Genomic DNA, 13754 nt, shown 5'->3' with positions numbered 1-13754 from the left:
AAGACAGTAATGAGGTGATGCAAAATAATGGCTGTTCTACTAACATTCTACCTGATGGAGGAGCGGGGTTGTTTCTGAGAATCATCAGGATTATCATTGTGTGCTCTACAATTCCTTTACTGTACAACTGCTACATATCAATATTCCAATCCTTCCCAAATAGAGCTTGGAGTGATCTCAATCCCACCTTCTCTCCATATTTTTCAATCATTTCTTTCTCCAGAATCAATGACTTTTTCTTCCCTAGCTCACACACTTTGGGTGATCATTTTCTCACAGCTTCCCTTCATACTCCGAACTTTCACATTTACCCATAGATATTTGAACCCTTCACCCTACAGTGAAGTACTTGTCTTGGTTCACTCTTTTCCATTAATAAAGCCTATTTTTGCGCACCAGTATACCAGGACTCTCTGTTTCTTATCTTTCCTCCTGAACTAGTATATTAGGTTTTTTATTTGAACTGTCAATACCTTTTAGCAGTTCAGCAAGAGTAACTGATAATTCCTGACACATGATACCGTGAACCCCCACTCGAGCAATCCACATCGCAGGAACATTTATGGGACTATGTCGTACTCAGGCATTTTTCAGTTCATCAGCCACCTAATGTTCCCAGAGCAAATGCTCATGTGTCAGATTAATAACCGTGCTTTAAGCAATTTGATTTTGATAGTTTCTGTGATTAATTACACGGGGTGCTCACCTGGCAGTCTATTGGCGGGGGAGGTGGGGGGCAGCTGAGGGCACTGGTCCCTCACTGATCATCAAAGCACCTTCTGTAATTATTCCAATGCTCTCCTGGTCACCCACCTTCCAACTCCTGCACATTGAGGCTCGTCCAAAACTCTGCTGCCCATGATCTAACTTGCACCGAATCATGTCAATCCATCACCCCTCTGCTCACTGACCTCCATCCAGCAATATCTGAATTATAAAATTCTTATCCTGTGTTCAGACCTCTCCATGACCTCAGCCCTCCCTACCTCTGTAATCTTTTTCAACCGTACAACCCTCCGAGGTGTCCTTGCTCCTCCAATCCTGGCCTCTTGCGCATCCCTGATTTTAATCACTTCACCACTGGTATAGGGCCCAAGCTCTGGAAGTGCATCTCTAAACCTCTTTGCCTCTTGACCTCTTTCTTCTCCTTTAAGAGCCTACCTTAAAACCTACCCCTCTGACCAAGCTGTGGCTCACCTTCCCCAGTGTCTCCTCATGTGGCTTGGTGTCAAATTTTATTTGATGACGCTCCCGTGAAGGGCCTTGGACATCCTTACTATATTAAAGGCACTACATAAATGTAAGCTGTTGTTGTAACAGTTCAAAGTGCTTCAAGGGCCAGTGAGCTTTGCCATCTTTTAACCCCTTTATACTTCTGTGGCCCGCCTTCCGCAGGGGTACGTCTGGGCAATGACCACATCGGGGGCAGGTGAAAGAGAGCGACGGGCAAACCCTTGGTAACTTGGCCTGCCGCCTTATCAGAGACTGAATGCTGTCTCCATTTACACTCCTAGGTCAAGGCATTCTGGTTCAAACATTTTCTGGATGAGTTTTACTCACCTTTGTTCGTTTTTCCGGGTTGATGAGATGGAAGTCTCCTCTCCTTGTTGGCTGTAAGGGGTGTACGGACACAAAACATGAGCTTGGGCCAGTCCAACCCAAATACTGGGCATGAGACACAGAAAAAAAAACTGCGAAATAACAGAAACCTCACAGGAGCACATTGAGAAGCATGACTTAGGTTGGGGTTTCAGGCACATTGATGGGATGCAGTCGAGGGAGTTCAGAGGATGTAGAATCTCACAGCACACGTGGAGGCCATTCAGCCCATCAGCTCTGTGACGGCTCTTTAAAAGAGCTATCTAATTAGTCCCATTTCCCCTGCTCTTTCCACATAGCCCTACAATTTTTCTCCTTCTTAATTATTTGTCCAATTTCCTTTCCCAAGTTACTATTGAATCTGCTTCCAGGCAGTGTATCTCACATCATAACAGCACTCTACGCAAAAATAAAATTCTCATCAGCTTCCTGTCCACAATCTTGACAATTCATTAAAATATTAAATAGTTACAGACTCATGGACCACAGAAATGCTGACATCAAATATGGGAATAAAAAGAAGAGTCATAATGACACAGAAGGAGGCCACTCAGCCCATTAACTCCATGCTGGCTTTCTATAGGAATGCAATCCAATCTCCCACTCTATCCCCGTAGCCCTGCACGTTTAATTTCTCTCAAGTGCCCATCCAATTTTCTTCTGAAATCATCGAGCATCTCCGCTCTCACCACCCTCATGGGCAGCGAGTTCCAGCTCGCTGTGTAAAATAGTTCCTCCTCACATACACCCTGCTTCTTTTGACCAAAACCTTAAGTCTCCTAGTCCTTCCACCATCAGTCAACGGGAAATGAAATTACAGTCTCCAGCACTTCACCTACATCCAGTAATGTCAACTCCAACATCCCATAAACCACCACAGAAATTCTTCAAAATCAAGGGCTGGATTTTACGCTCCCCTGCGGACAGGTTTGAAGGTGGGTGGGTGGGGGGGGTAACGTCCAATCCAGCAGGTGACCTTTCTGCCAACTACTCACTGGCCCCCGACCTGTCTGAAATTTTACCGGGGGCTGGGGAGGCACTTAAGGCCTCATCTGCCCCCACCGGTATTTTACCTGCAGTGCGGTAAGGCCCACACCATGCAGGAAGCCTGGCAACTTTACTTTTGCAGGCTGTTGTCTGAAAAGGTGAGCGGGTGGTGGGGAGGGATCTCCTCAGTGGGGGCCTTAAGCCCATCAGAGGCACCCCTACACAAGTTCATCCACCCCCCCCCACCTTTAACCCTCCCCCCCGGCCTCTTGAACCCGGTCCCCCAACACCCTTGCAACCCCCCGACCCCCTCGCCAAGATCCCCGCCCCGCATTTACCTGGGTTCCTCGGCGAGGTGAGACTGCCTGTAGTCCCGGCAGTGGGCACCGCTCTCAGCTGGCGCTGCTGGGACTACAGAGCTGCTGACCATTCGGTTGGCCAAAAGCTCTCTAAGGCGCAGCTTCCTCCAAGACAGAGGTGGAAGTCTCACCTTAATGCTGCTGCCAACCTTAAATTGCTTGGGGGCAGCCATCAGGATCATGGGCAGGCTCCACCCAGGCATTTTAGCTTGTTGCGGGGAGGAGGGAGGGGTGGAGGCGATTGGGCGGGAACCACGGCATCCTGTAAAATTCAGCCCAAGAGATTTGCTATAAAAATCATGAGTTGCTTTTTTTGTCCAAACATTAATCAATGACAATTGGTTTATTATCTACATTGGTGGCTTATTCAATCTCTAACATTACTGCTGCATCTGAAATAAAAGTAAAATACTGCGGATGCTGGAAATCTGAAACAAAAATAGCTGGAAAAACTCAGCAGGTCTGACAGCATCTGTGGAGAGGAAGACAGAGTTAACGTTTTGAGTCCATATGACTCTTCTTCAGAACTAAAGAAAAATAGAAATGAGGTGAAATATAAGCTGTTTAAGGAGGGGTGGGACAGGTGGAGCTGGATAGAGGGCCAGTGATAGGTGGAGGCAAAGAAGAGGTTGCCAAAGATATCATAGACAAAAAGTCAAAGGGGTGTTGACGGTGGTGATATTGACTAAAGGATGTGCTAGTGGTGACATTAAGGGTAGGAAGCAGGATGAGCAAGTGACAGATGACGCTAGTGGGGGCGGGGTAGGGGGAAGGGATCGAAATAGGCTAAAAGGTGGAGATGTATGGAAACAATGGATGGAAATAATTTTAAAAATTATAATAGAAATAGGTGGGAAAAGAAAAATATATTAAAAAAATATAAGTAATTAGAAAAAAGAGAGATCGGAAAAGGGTTGGGGATGGAGGAGAGAGTTCATGATCTGAAGTTGTTGAACTCAATGTTAAGTCTGGAAGGCTGTAAAGTGCCTAATCGGAAGATGAGGTGCTGTTCCTCCAGTTTGCGTTGAGCTTCACTGGAACATTGCAGCAGGCCAAGGACGGACATGTGGGCATGAGAGCAGGGTGGTGTGTTGAAATGGCAAGCGACAGGGAGGTCTGGGTCATGCTTGCGGACAAACCGAAGGTGTTCCGCAAAGCAGTCACCCAGTCTGCGTTTGGTCTCTCCAATGTAGAGGAAACCGCATTGGGAGCAGCGAATGCAGTAGACTAAATTGAGGGAAGTGCAAGTGAAATGCTGCTTCACTTGAAAGGAGTGTTTGTGCTGCATCTGAAAATGGTTTTAGTAAAGACTTTAAAAAATTTCTACATGTTGTAAGTTGTGCATTCTGTCTCATCAGACAGAGAATCATGTCTACCAGTCTAGTATCTCTGCTTTGTGGAGTTAGTGAACGTGGCAGCTTTTGGGGGTGGGGTGGGGGGTGGAATTCTATTTTGATTTGCAGTTCTGAGTCCAAAAACTTCCAACAACTGGGAATGAATAACTAGCATTCATTTATACAAAGTGGGTGAGCTTTGTATTCTTTCTTCTCTCACCTGCCTTGTGTTCATCTTCTCTCACCCGCTAGAGAGATTATTTTGGGCACAGGTTGGAAAATCTCTATGGGGCCTCCAGAGGTCCACAGATCTCAGTTTGTGAAGCATGGTGCTAGTGCACTCAAACATTTTTTTTTAGTTCTGGGACTCCTTTTCAAATGAATTAATAATCCCTAACACCCCTCCCCATCTAAATTATAAAGCTACTTATGAATTTAAAATCGACCGAAATAGGATTTCTGAAACATTTAAAACCTTTAATTACCATTTTAAGCAGTAGAGGAAATAACAAGAACTTGCGTTTATACAGCACCTTCAACATAATAAAACATCCTAAGGTGCTTGACAGAAAGTGTTATAAAGGAAAAATTGACACCGAGCCACATAAGGAGATATTAGGACAGGTGATCAAAAGTTTGGTCAAAGAGGTTTTAAGGAGCATCTCAAAGGAGGAGAGAGTGATAGAGAGGCGTAGAGGCATAGGGAGGGAATTCCAGAGCTAGGGGCCTAGGCAGCTGAAGGCACAGTTGCCAATGGTGGAGCTATGGAAACCGGGATGCTAAAAAGGCCAGAGTTAGAAGATGCAGAAATCCCAGAGGGCTTTGTGGCTGAGGGAGGGGTGACACCATGGAGAGACATGAAAACAAGGATAAGGATTTTAAAATCAAGGCACTTCTTGACCAGGAACGAACGCAGAGAGATAATGGGTGAATGGAACTGGGCACGTGTCAGGATGGGCTGCCAAGTTTTAGGTGACTTCAAGTTTATGAAGGGTAGAAAATAAGCAGTCAGCCAGACCCAGTATAATTCCAGGCTACCAATCAAAGCCTGCCCTAAGCTTAGCAGAGACCCAGTGCTGGCTCTCTTCCTACTCTGAAACCATGTAGAACCATAGGATCATTAACACTGACCCAGGCCAATGCAGAAAGTAAAACATTCCTGTTAACACAGAAAAGTTGGGCTCTGTTCTCTTGGCCTTTAAGGTCTTGCTTCCAATCAAAGGCGTGTCTCAGGAAACATGATCAGAGCCCAGCACAAGGGGAATCAAGACACTAAGTTTTGACATTCAGTCGCCAATGGATTGGAGGTTACGTTCCCCAACTGGGCGCACTCCCCTCCCTCGCTGATGAAAAATTTGGCGTGATAACGTTGGGTCGCCAACCTGACATCATTGCGCCCATCTCTGATAATATGGAAGATGTGCAGGTGCTGAAATTGGAGCCCACCGGCCATTTTGAAATCATTAATTACCAAGCTATTGAACGTGTTAACCAGCCAATCGGCTACAGTTTTTCATTTCCCATGGCATTTTTCCGGGCAAAAAAGTTTGGCAGTCTTTTATGCCAGCTAAAACAAGGCAGCAGAAGGGATGGTAGATGAGGCCTGCCACTGGCACCAAGGTGAATGTACCAGCAGATTCTGCTGAGTAAGATGGCAGTGTCTGTATGATTTTTTTAATGACATTTTTTCAAATCTTTTTTGTGCCTACAATGAATAATAAAGACTTATTCTGAGCAGGGGACCTTTACAATTCTAGCCATAACCGCGGCCTATACCCCTCTGCCCCATGACGCCCTGGCCTACTTTGCCGATTTTCGGAACCCACAGGTTATTGACTCACACCAAGGTGTGATTCATATTCCACTGTGAACATAACTGCAAAAAAAAACTATATTATTTTTTATATTAACTCCAAGTCACAAGAGCTGCATTATTATTGTAGCATCTAGAAACGGGCATGAGAAACTGGCCCTGATAATAACTGCAAGATCAGAAGGGGGCGAGGGGAAGGGTCTGTGGTTGGGATACAAGTTTCCTTGGCACCTCTTATTGGCCTCCTTCCCACCAGACAGCCAATAATTGCCCATCTAATGCTTGATTGGGCATGCGGAGATTTAGGGGGGGGAGGGGGGGAGGAGCGTGCATAACCTCAGTTTCTGTTTCACCTCCCTCACCCCCAGTGAGAAACATAAAATCCAGCTCCATGCGTTAAAGAGTCCTGAAGAGAAGGGAGTATAATACCAAACTAAAGCCAAACTAAACCCCCTGTCAGTGTAATACCGCACTATTCATTTGCTATTTATTTCTATCTCACTTATATACAGATTATGTGGTTACAAGCGAGTAATAAGGCTACTCACTGACTAATGTTTAATGAATGGGTTCAAATGACAAACAGAGGAGCCAAACTCAAGTAGTTTGTGAAGATTTGAACTCCTTGATTGCATTTCCTAAAATGCACTCTGCAGCGTAATCAAACTAAATGAGCACTAATGACAGAAGAGGAAGGCAAATGGACTGATTGATGTCAGTAAGACTATCGTAATATCACAGTTGTGTACAGATGACTGGTAGAAGACTGCCGGGAGGATGTAATGAGAGAATTTTGCATCTCAAATGCAAAATTAAAGGATAATTAAGAGCCTCATTCCAAAGTGCTATTTCATCTCTTGTTCCAACAGTGCATTCTAGATGCGCCTACTTGAAACGGCAAAGTTTAAGTTGCAAGTGAGTAAGTGTTGTTAAGATACTGATCAGATATGATCTCACCGAATGGCAGAATGAGTTTGAGGGGTTGAATGGTCTACTCCTGTTCCGATGTTCCTAAGTGACTGCAACAGGAATCTCTCTTTAATCAAACCCCCTCAATCTATCTCGACACTCAATTAAACTGTTTAATCTCTGTCAGTGGAACTTGTAACTCTCTCTCACCTGTTATCTCAATTAATATTTTTAACCTTGCAGTTAATCAGTCTCTTAATTTCTTTAATTTATCTCAGATCAGTGCCTGTACTTTTTAATGAACCAGTTCAAGTGCTTATGATAACAAGCCTGTACAGGGATGCTGTGTCCCATTTTGCTGAAATCCTCCAGAGCATTATCTGTTCAATACCTTACCAGTTTTTCTTAAAACAAACTCTCGTCACAACAGACAAATTATTTCCACACCAATATATTTTGTTTCTCTATCGCTCTTTGTTCTGCTGGCAGCTGGGGTGCTGCTGGATAGATGGAGACTCTTCACTTAACAGCCGATCGTTACCTTCAGTAGATGCCGGGGGAAATTCCACTGCAGAGGCATCACAGGCAGCAGAGTCTGCCTCCAATTGGGAGTCAGGGGCAGAAGCTCTGGGCTGATTTTTCTTGGGATTCTGAAACCGACTGTCTCACTGGTACCACTGGCAGAGAAGGAGTAACCAACACTGAACAAGGCTTGATGCCAATAACTTCATTATCTCACCAGTCAGTATCACACTGTGAAGTGGAGTTCTAACTCACTAGGGAAGGCGTGTACAAAACGTTAATGGACATCTTCAGCCTTCTTTCTTTACCAGGAAACTCAAGCTTTATTCACAATTAAAACACTTCAGAGTTCCTCAAAAGATTAAACAAACAGTTTGCTCTTCAACAATGTTATTTCTAAACACCACTCAGAATCCTTGCTGATACCAGGACACCGGTAGTACAGGCTGTGAACAGGCATATTGAGATGGCACGTATCAAAAAAGAGTTTCACACAGACTGAAACTCAATATCTTATATAAAACGCAAGTAGGTTGACCAATTTGCAAAAACTTAACTAGGAGAAAATCCACTTTGGATCTTACCTCAGGTCCGGCTGTCTAAAAACCAACTACAGTTCGACTGTCAGCTGTACAAATTCCAGAGTCAAAAAGTGTTCCCGCCCCAGTCCTTCCCCCAACACACTCTGTACCTGTCAGGAAGGTACCTTGAGTCCTTAAGACCTAAGTGGGAGACTTAGTGCAAACACTGACCATCACAAATAAAAAAGATTGCAGCCCATGTTTAAACCTTCCTTAAGTAAAATCCACAGGCTCCTTCCCATCCCATGCAATGCTATGAATGGGAGTGCTTCACCAGTTGCATGCAGTGAATCACTTTGTCAAACAAGCCCTTGTAAACCTAGTTTCTTGGCAAGCGCTCAAAGGGGAGGAGCGATGCACTCACAAGAGCTTTACTGCCAGCAACAGAGATAGGACAGAGGAACGGAAAGAAGAGGAAACAGAAGAGTGGAGGGGGGGGGGGTGGAGGAGAATGAGAGAGGGTGGGGAGGACACGGAGGGGGTGAGGGGGTAGGATGAGTGGGTGGGAGATTGGCGTGAGCTTCCAGATGGACAAAGGTCCAAACCGGAACACTGTAGCTGTGATCTGATAGGAAACTCTTGCTGTCCTAAATCCCGGCTATTATTTTACAGGCAATAAATAAGAGCTTGATAAGCACAGATTGAAATCTCCTGGGATGCTCATCGAGGTGACCCATTTGATTGACCTCTTCCTGGCTACAGTGTCCAGGGTCAGTTGGGCAGCCTCTGCCTTAACAGCAGTGCATTCCTTAACTAAAATTCTGCAACATGCTTTCACTTTTCCTATCTCCCTCCCCTCCTGAAGGTGTGGCACCTTTCTGGAATATTTTTGCACCTCTATAACATGACTCACTTACAGACTTACCCCTCCCTCTCTCTGATGCCAAAACTCTAATTCACATCTTAATCACCTTAAGGAGTCATTTCTCAAATACTCTGACAGCCTTCCCTCCCTTCATCCACTCTTCGTAACCATAACTTGTTTTTAGACACCAGCTTGAATGTAGAAAAACATCCCCAGGCGCTTTTCAGTGATGTAAATCAGCAAATAAAAAAGACTTTAATAAATCCAAAATTCTGCTGCCCCTGTCCTCTTCAGAACGGAGTTTCACCCCATCACTCCTGGCTCCCTGCCTGCCAACTCATGGATTTCAAGAGTTTTGTCTTCATTTCCAAGTCCACGTGCAGCTTTACTTTACATTCACTGAGGGAGCTATCCACCATGATCTCCTAGATAGTGCCCTCTGATTTCCAATTCTGGTGGTCCCTGTGTTCCTTCTCCTCCATAAAGACAGAATCTTCAGTCAATAGGCTCCTGCTCTGCCAAGCGCCTCCTAAAAACTACTTCATCTCACTCTCCTATCCTTCAAAAGTAAATTTGTAATCTTCCTGCTCAATTGTGACTTATTTGGTCTTCTCCATTTCCCATCTCCGGTTCAGTGTCACCCTCTCACTCCGTAAAAGGCTCCACACGTTCCTTGACAAGATAGGACTAATGAAATTGTTTCTGTTGCATTGTTTACTGATATTAGGCTGTCCTCCGTGGCTCCATTCCCCATTCCTCATGAATGAGCCTATAGGGAATGGGTCAGCTGTTTGGGAAGCTGGGATGGGAGCTGAATGCATCCTCAAGAATATGCTACAAGGGAACTAGCCCATGCCAAGAGACTAGCAGGGCACCCAAAGCTCCAATTTCAGGATGCCGTCAAAAGAGACATGAAAGCCCCCAACGTTAATCACAACAGGTGGGAGACTCCAGATGACAACTGATGCAAATGGAGACACCAGCTATGGGCAGGAGTTCACCAGCGTGAAGACATGTGGGCTGGGATTTTCCAGGCAGGACCCGTCGTGGGCAGGATGGAAAATTTGGTGACCCAGCAAAACGTCCATGGCAGGACTGGAAAATCCCAGCTGGTGGATTCAGAAACTCCAAAGTAGGTGCCAGCCCTTCAAACACGGCGTCAGCAGAGACCACCCCACATCACCGGCAAGGGACAACTTCACTTTTGGCACCTTTGGCAGATTTTGCCTTTCCAGAATCAGCTTGTTCAGCCATCAAAAGAAGTGGAGATGATCTCATCTGACCTCACCAAAGTTCTGAGACTGCATTCCCATCATCTCTTGCAGATGGAAGGAGGCCAGTCACAAGAAGGGGTCTCTAAACAGCAAACAGATATGGGAACCCTGGAAGATTCACTGCCCTCTCTGGCCAGCAAGGCCAGCATTCCTATCTATATAACTCAGTGGATTGCTAGGCCATTTCAGAGAACAAGTTATGACTCAACCGCATTGCTATGGGTCTGGAGTCACACATAGGCCAGAACGGGTAAGGACATTAGATTCCTTCCCTGAAGGGCATTAGTAAACCAGGTGGCTTTTTTAAAGACACAGGTTCATGCTCATCATTACTGGTACTAATATCTTTTTTTCAAATTCCAGATTTATTTAATTAAGTGAATTTAAATTTGCCAGTTGTAGTGGGATTTGAACCCATGTCCATCGATCATTAGGCCAGGCGCCTGGATTATAAGTTCAGTAACATTACCATTTCGTACTCTTAATCGCAGGCTGGACCCCACAAGGTAACATTATTTCTTCTATAATGGTCAGGCGGTAGTCCCCATTTGTAAGTGGTAAGTTTGTAAGCTTCTCCTTGTTGGGAGTGGGAGGTAGTGATGAGGGTGTGGGATGAATAATTTAACTGTTCTTGCAGGCCCTGACGTACTTGTACTAGATTTTCCAGCAATTTCAGATGCTTAACGAGCTACCCAAGGTCATGCGACCTCACTCTGACCCCGTCAACTTTGTCCCCAAAGGTCAGGGGAGGGCAGGCCTCAGAACTTGTGCTGATAGGCGACAATACTGCGGATTTTTGGGGATGATAAATTTTTGTTATAAAACAACTTAGAGATAACCCTAGAAAAAGGCTGGGTGAGATTAATAGTGCATGCTGAATGCCCTGGTGCAGCATTCCTTTGTTCCCTGTTTCAGCCAAGCTGTTAACACGTTATTAACACAGCTTAAAGCCCACATTAAAATAGCAGAGAAATACCATACCAACGTGTACAGCATTTGCCAGCTGATACTGCCAATCATTCCCAGCTTATACAGACAAGTCTTCACGATGATTTTCATTCAATATTAAGGACATGATGTTGTATGACAGGTTTGAGCACCACCCTGAAAAAACATCTCCGATACGATGTTGTAATCCATTTAAATGGGGGAAAATAATAGTTCAGCTCTGGTAAAATAAAAGGGATTACATCAAGCCCTCCCAACTCAGGGCGGGTTCTTTGTAAACTCCTCCTACAGCAAAAACCAATTTATACCGACTGAATCAGTCATGATGCAGAAAGTAAAAAAGTCAAAATTAGAAACACTTTCAGAAAGTAAAAATGATTTATTGCAGGACATTTTTGGCAAAGGATCAGTAAAATGTACTAAACTGACCAGGTTGGAACCTCTGACAACTAAAAATGCAAATTCAGCAGGCTGCAATTAAGCTGGGAACAGACTTTTCATTTAAATATTATGTTTGGATCAGCGACACCACATGATGGGGATGAACGCGGCCTGGCTCAACACAATGCATTCATAGATTGGGAGAGTGACAGGGATTGGAGCCATATATGAACGTATGAATTAGGAGCAGGAGTAGGCCATTTGGCCCCTTGAGCCTGTTCCACCATTTAATAAGATCGTGGCTGATCTGATTGTGGCCTCAACTCTACCTACCTGCCCCCCCCAATAATCTTTGACTCCCTTCTCAATCAAGAATCTATCTAGCCCAGCCTTAAAAATATTCAATGACCTTGGCCAATTCACTGAGGTCTATACGCTGGGGGAGTGAGAGGGGATGAGGCGAATTCATTGAGGTCTATACGCTGGGAGAGTGATGGTGAATACTGCGAATTCACTGAGGTCTATACACTGGGAGAGTGAGAGGGGATGAAGCGAATTCACTGAGGTCTATACGCTGGGAGAGTGAGAGGGGATGAGGCGAATTCACTGAGGTCTATACGCTGGGGGAGTGAGAGGGGATGAGGCGAATTCACTGAGGTCTATACACTGGGAGAGTGATGGTGAATAAGGCCAATTCACTGAGGTCTATACGCTGGGAGAGTGAGAGGGGATGAGGCCAATTCACTGTGGTTTATACATTGGGAGAGTGACAGAGAATGAGGTGAATTCACTGAGGTCTCTACACTGGGAGAGTGAGAGAGGATGAGGCCAATTCACTGAGGTCTATACACTGGGAGAGTGACAGTGAATGAGGTGAATTCACTGAGGTTTATACGCTGGGAGAGTGAGAGGGGATGAGGCCAATTCACTGAGGTCTATACACTGGGAGAGTGACAGTGAATGAGGTGAATTCACTGAGGTCTATACACTGGGAGAGTGAGAGAGGATGAGGCCAATTCACTGAGGTCTATACACTGGGAGAGTGACAGTGAATGAGGCGAATTCACTGAGGTCCATACACTGGGAGAGTGAGAGGGGATGAGGCCAATTCACTGAGGTTTATACACTGGGAGAGTGACAGTGAATGAGATGAATTCACTGAGGTCTATACACTGGGAGAGTGAGAGGGGATGAGGCCAATTCACTGAGGTCTATACACTGGGAGAGTGAGAGGGGATGAGGCCAATTCACTGAGGTCTACACACTGGGAGAGTGAGAGGGGATGAGGCCAATTCACTGAGGTCTATACACTGGGAGAGTGAGAGGGGATGAGGCCAATTCACTGAGGTCTACACATTGGGAGAGTGACAGAGAAAGGGGTCACTATTGAATTTTCAACATTGTAAGGGAGAAACAGGTCTTTTGGAAATTATGGAATGTCTGGTCTGAGCAATTAGAATGTACACAACAGGTTGGCAGGAAAAGTGTTTTACACATTGGGATGAATGTGAAGGGATTTAATCCATTGGAATTCTAAACTTGGAGTGAAATTAACCGAGATGAGCAGAGGTATTGATTGGCTTATTTGCCTGACCTAGGTGATATACTAAGAATGCCATTAATTTATCTCAAACATTACACTGCTTCTTGCATGTACTGAGAATCCCCGGGTGTTAATTTATTCTGTGAGCATTCTCCTAAAGAAAATTAAGTATTTATCTAATGTTAGCTGAGCCTGACTATCCAAAGCAGAGTCAAACTGATACTCCTGCTCAGCATTTTTTAACCAGATTGTTTATGGTGTCTTTTGGCCCAAGTTACAGTCACATTCTGCTGAAAGTCATATAGATCCTAATGCGATATGATTCACTGCCAAAACTAGCAAGCTAAAATTAAGCAAAACATTTCGGAATTCATGAGTTATCAGTCTGAGGTTAAATGTGCAGTTACTATTTGGGTGTGGAGTTGCAATGCTTTAATCTAAGCTCAGTTAACTTTTTTTTTCAAAAAGTACTAATTATTTTATGACAAACCCATTATGCACATAAGGCAGAGGCTTCTACAATTCTAGAAACATTGAATTGGTTACTGCAAAGCACTGGCTTCTCAATACTGTACAAACTCATTGAAAGGAAAGAATGATCTGTCCCAGTGGCCCAACTGGTACATGCACTGTCCAGTGTAGTTAAATAGACAGTTTTGTGCTTATATAGCATCTCATCAAATCCATGTGAAAGGCCAC

General features: G+C 44.7%; 1 protein-coding gene across 10 annotated transcripts in view; it reads right to left on the bottom strand.

Annotated features, from left to right (window-relative positions):
* The window catches only part of srcin1a (SRC kinase signaling inhibitor 1a), a 382976-nt gene that overhangs the window by 213096 nt on the left and 156126 nt on the right, over positions 1-13754 (bottom strand). Inside the window, exons 1-2 of one of the 10 annotated variants that reach the window (XM_078529408.1) lie at positions 8108-8342; positions 1561-1611 (exon numbers count right to left, since the gene is read on the bottom strand). The exons of 8 other annotated variants lie outside the window; for them this stretch is intronic. The gene's annotated coding sequence lies outside the window, so the exon portion shown is untranslated. Of the gene's footprint in view, positions 1-1560; positions 1612-8107; positions 8343-13754 lie in introns of those variants that run through there. One more of the 10 variants, XM_078529407.1, reaches the window with a different exon arrangement.

Source organism: Cetorhinus maximus, chromosome 25 (genome assembly GCF_964194155.1).
Source record: "Cetorhinus maximus chromosome 25, sCetMax3.hap1.1, whole genome shotgun sequence".
Lineage (NCBI taxonomy): Eukaryota > Metazoa > Chordata > Chondrichthyes > Lamniformes > Cetorhinidae > Cetorhinus > Cetorhinus maximus.
The sequence above is the reverse complement of the archived record's forward strand: the minus strand, read 5'-3'. Positions and strand labels throughout refer to the sequence as shown.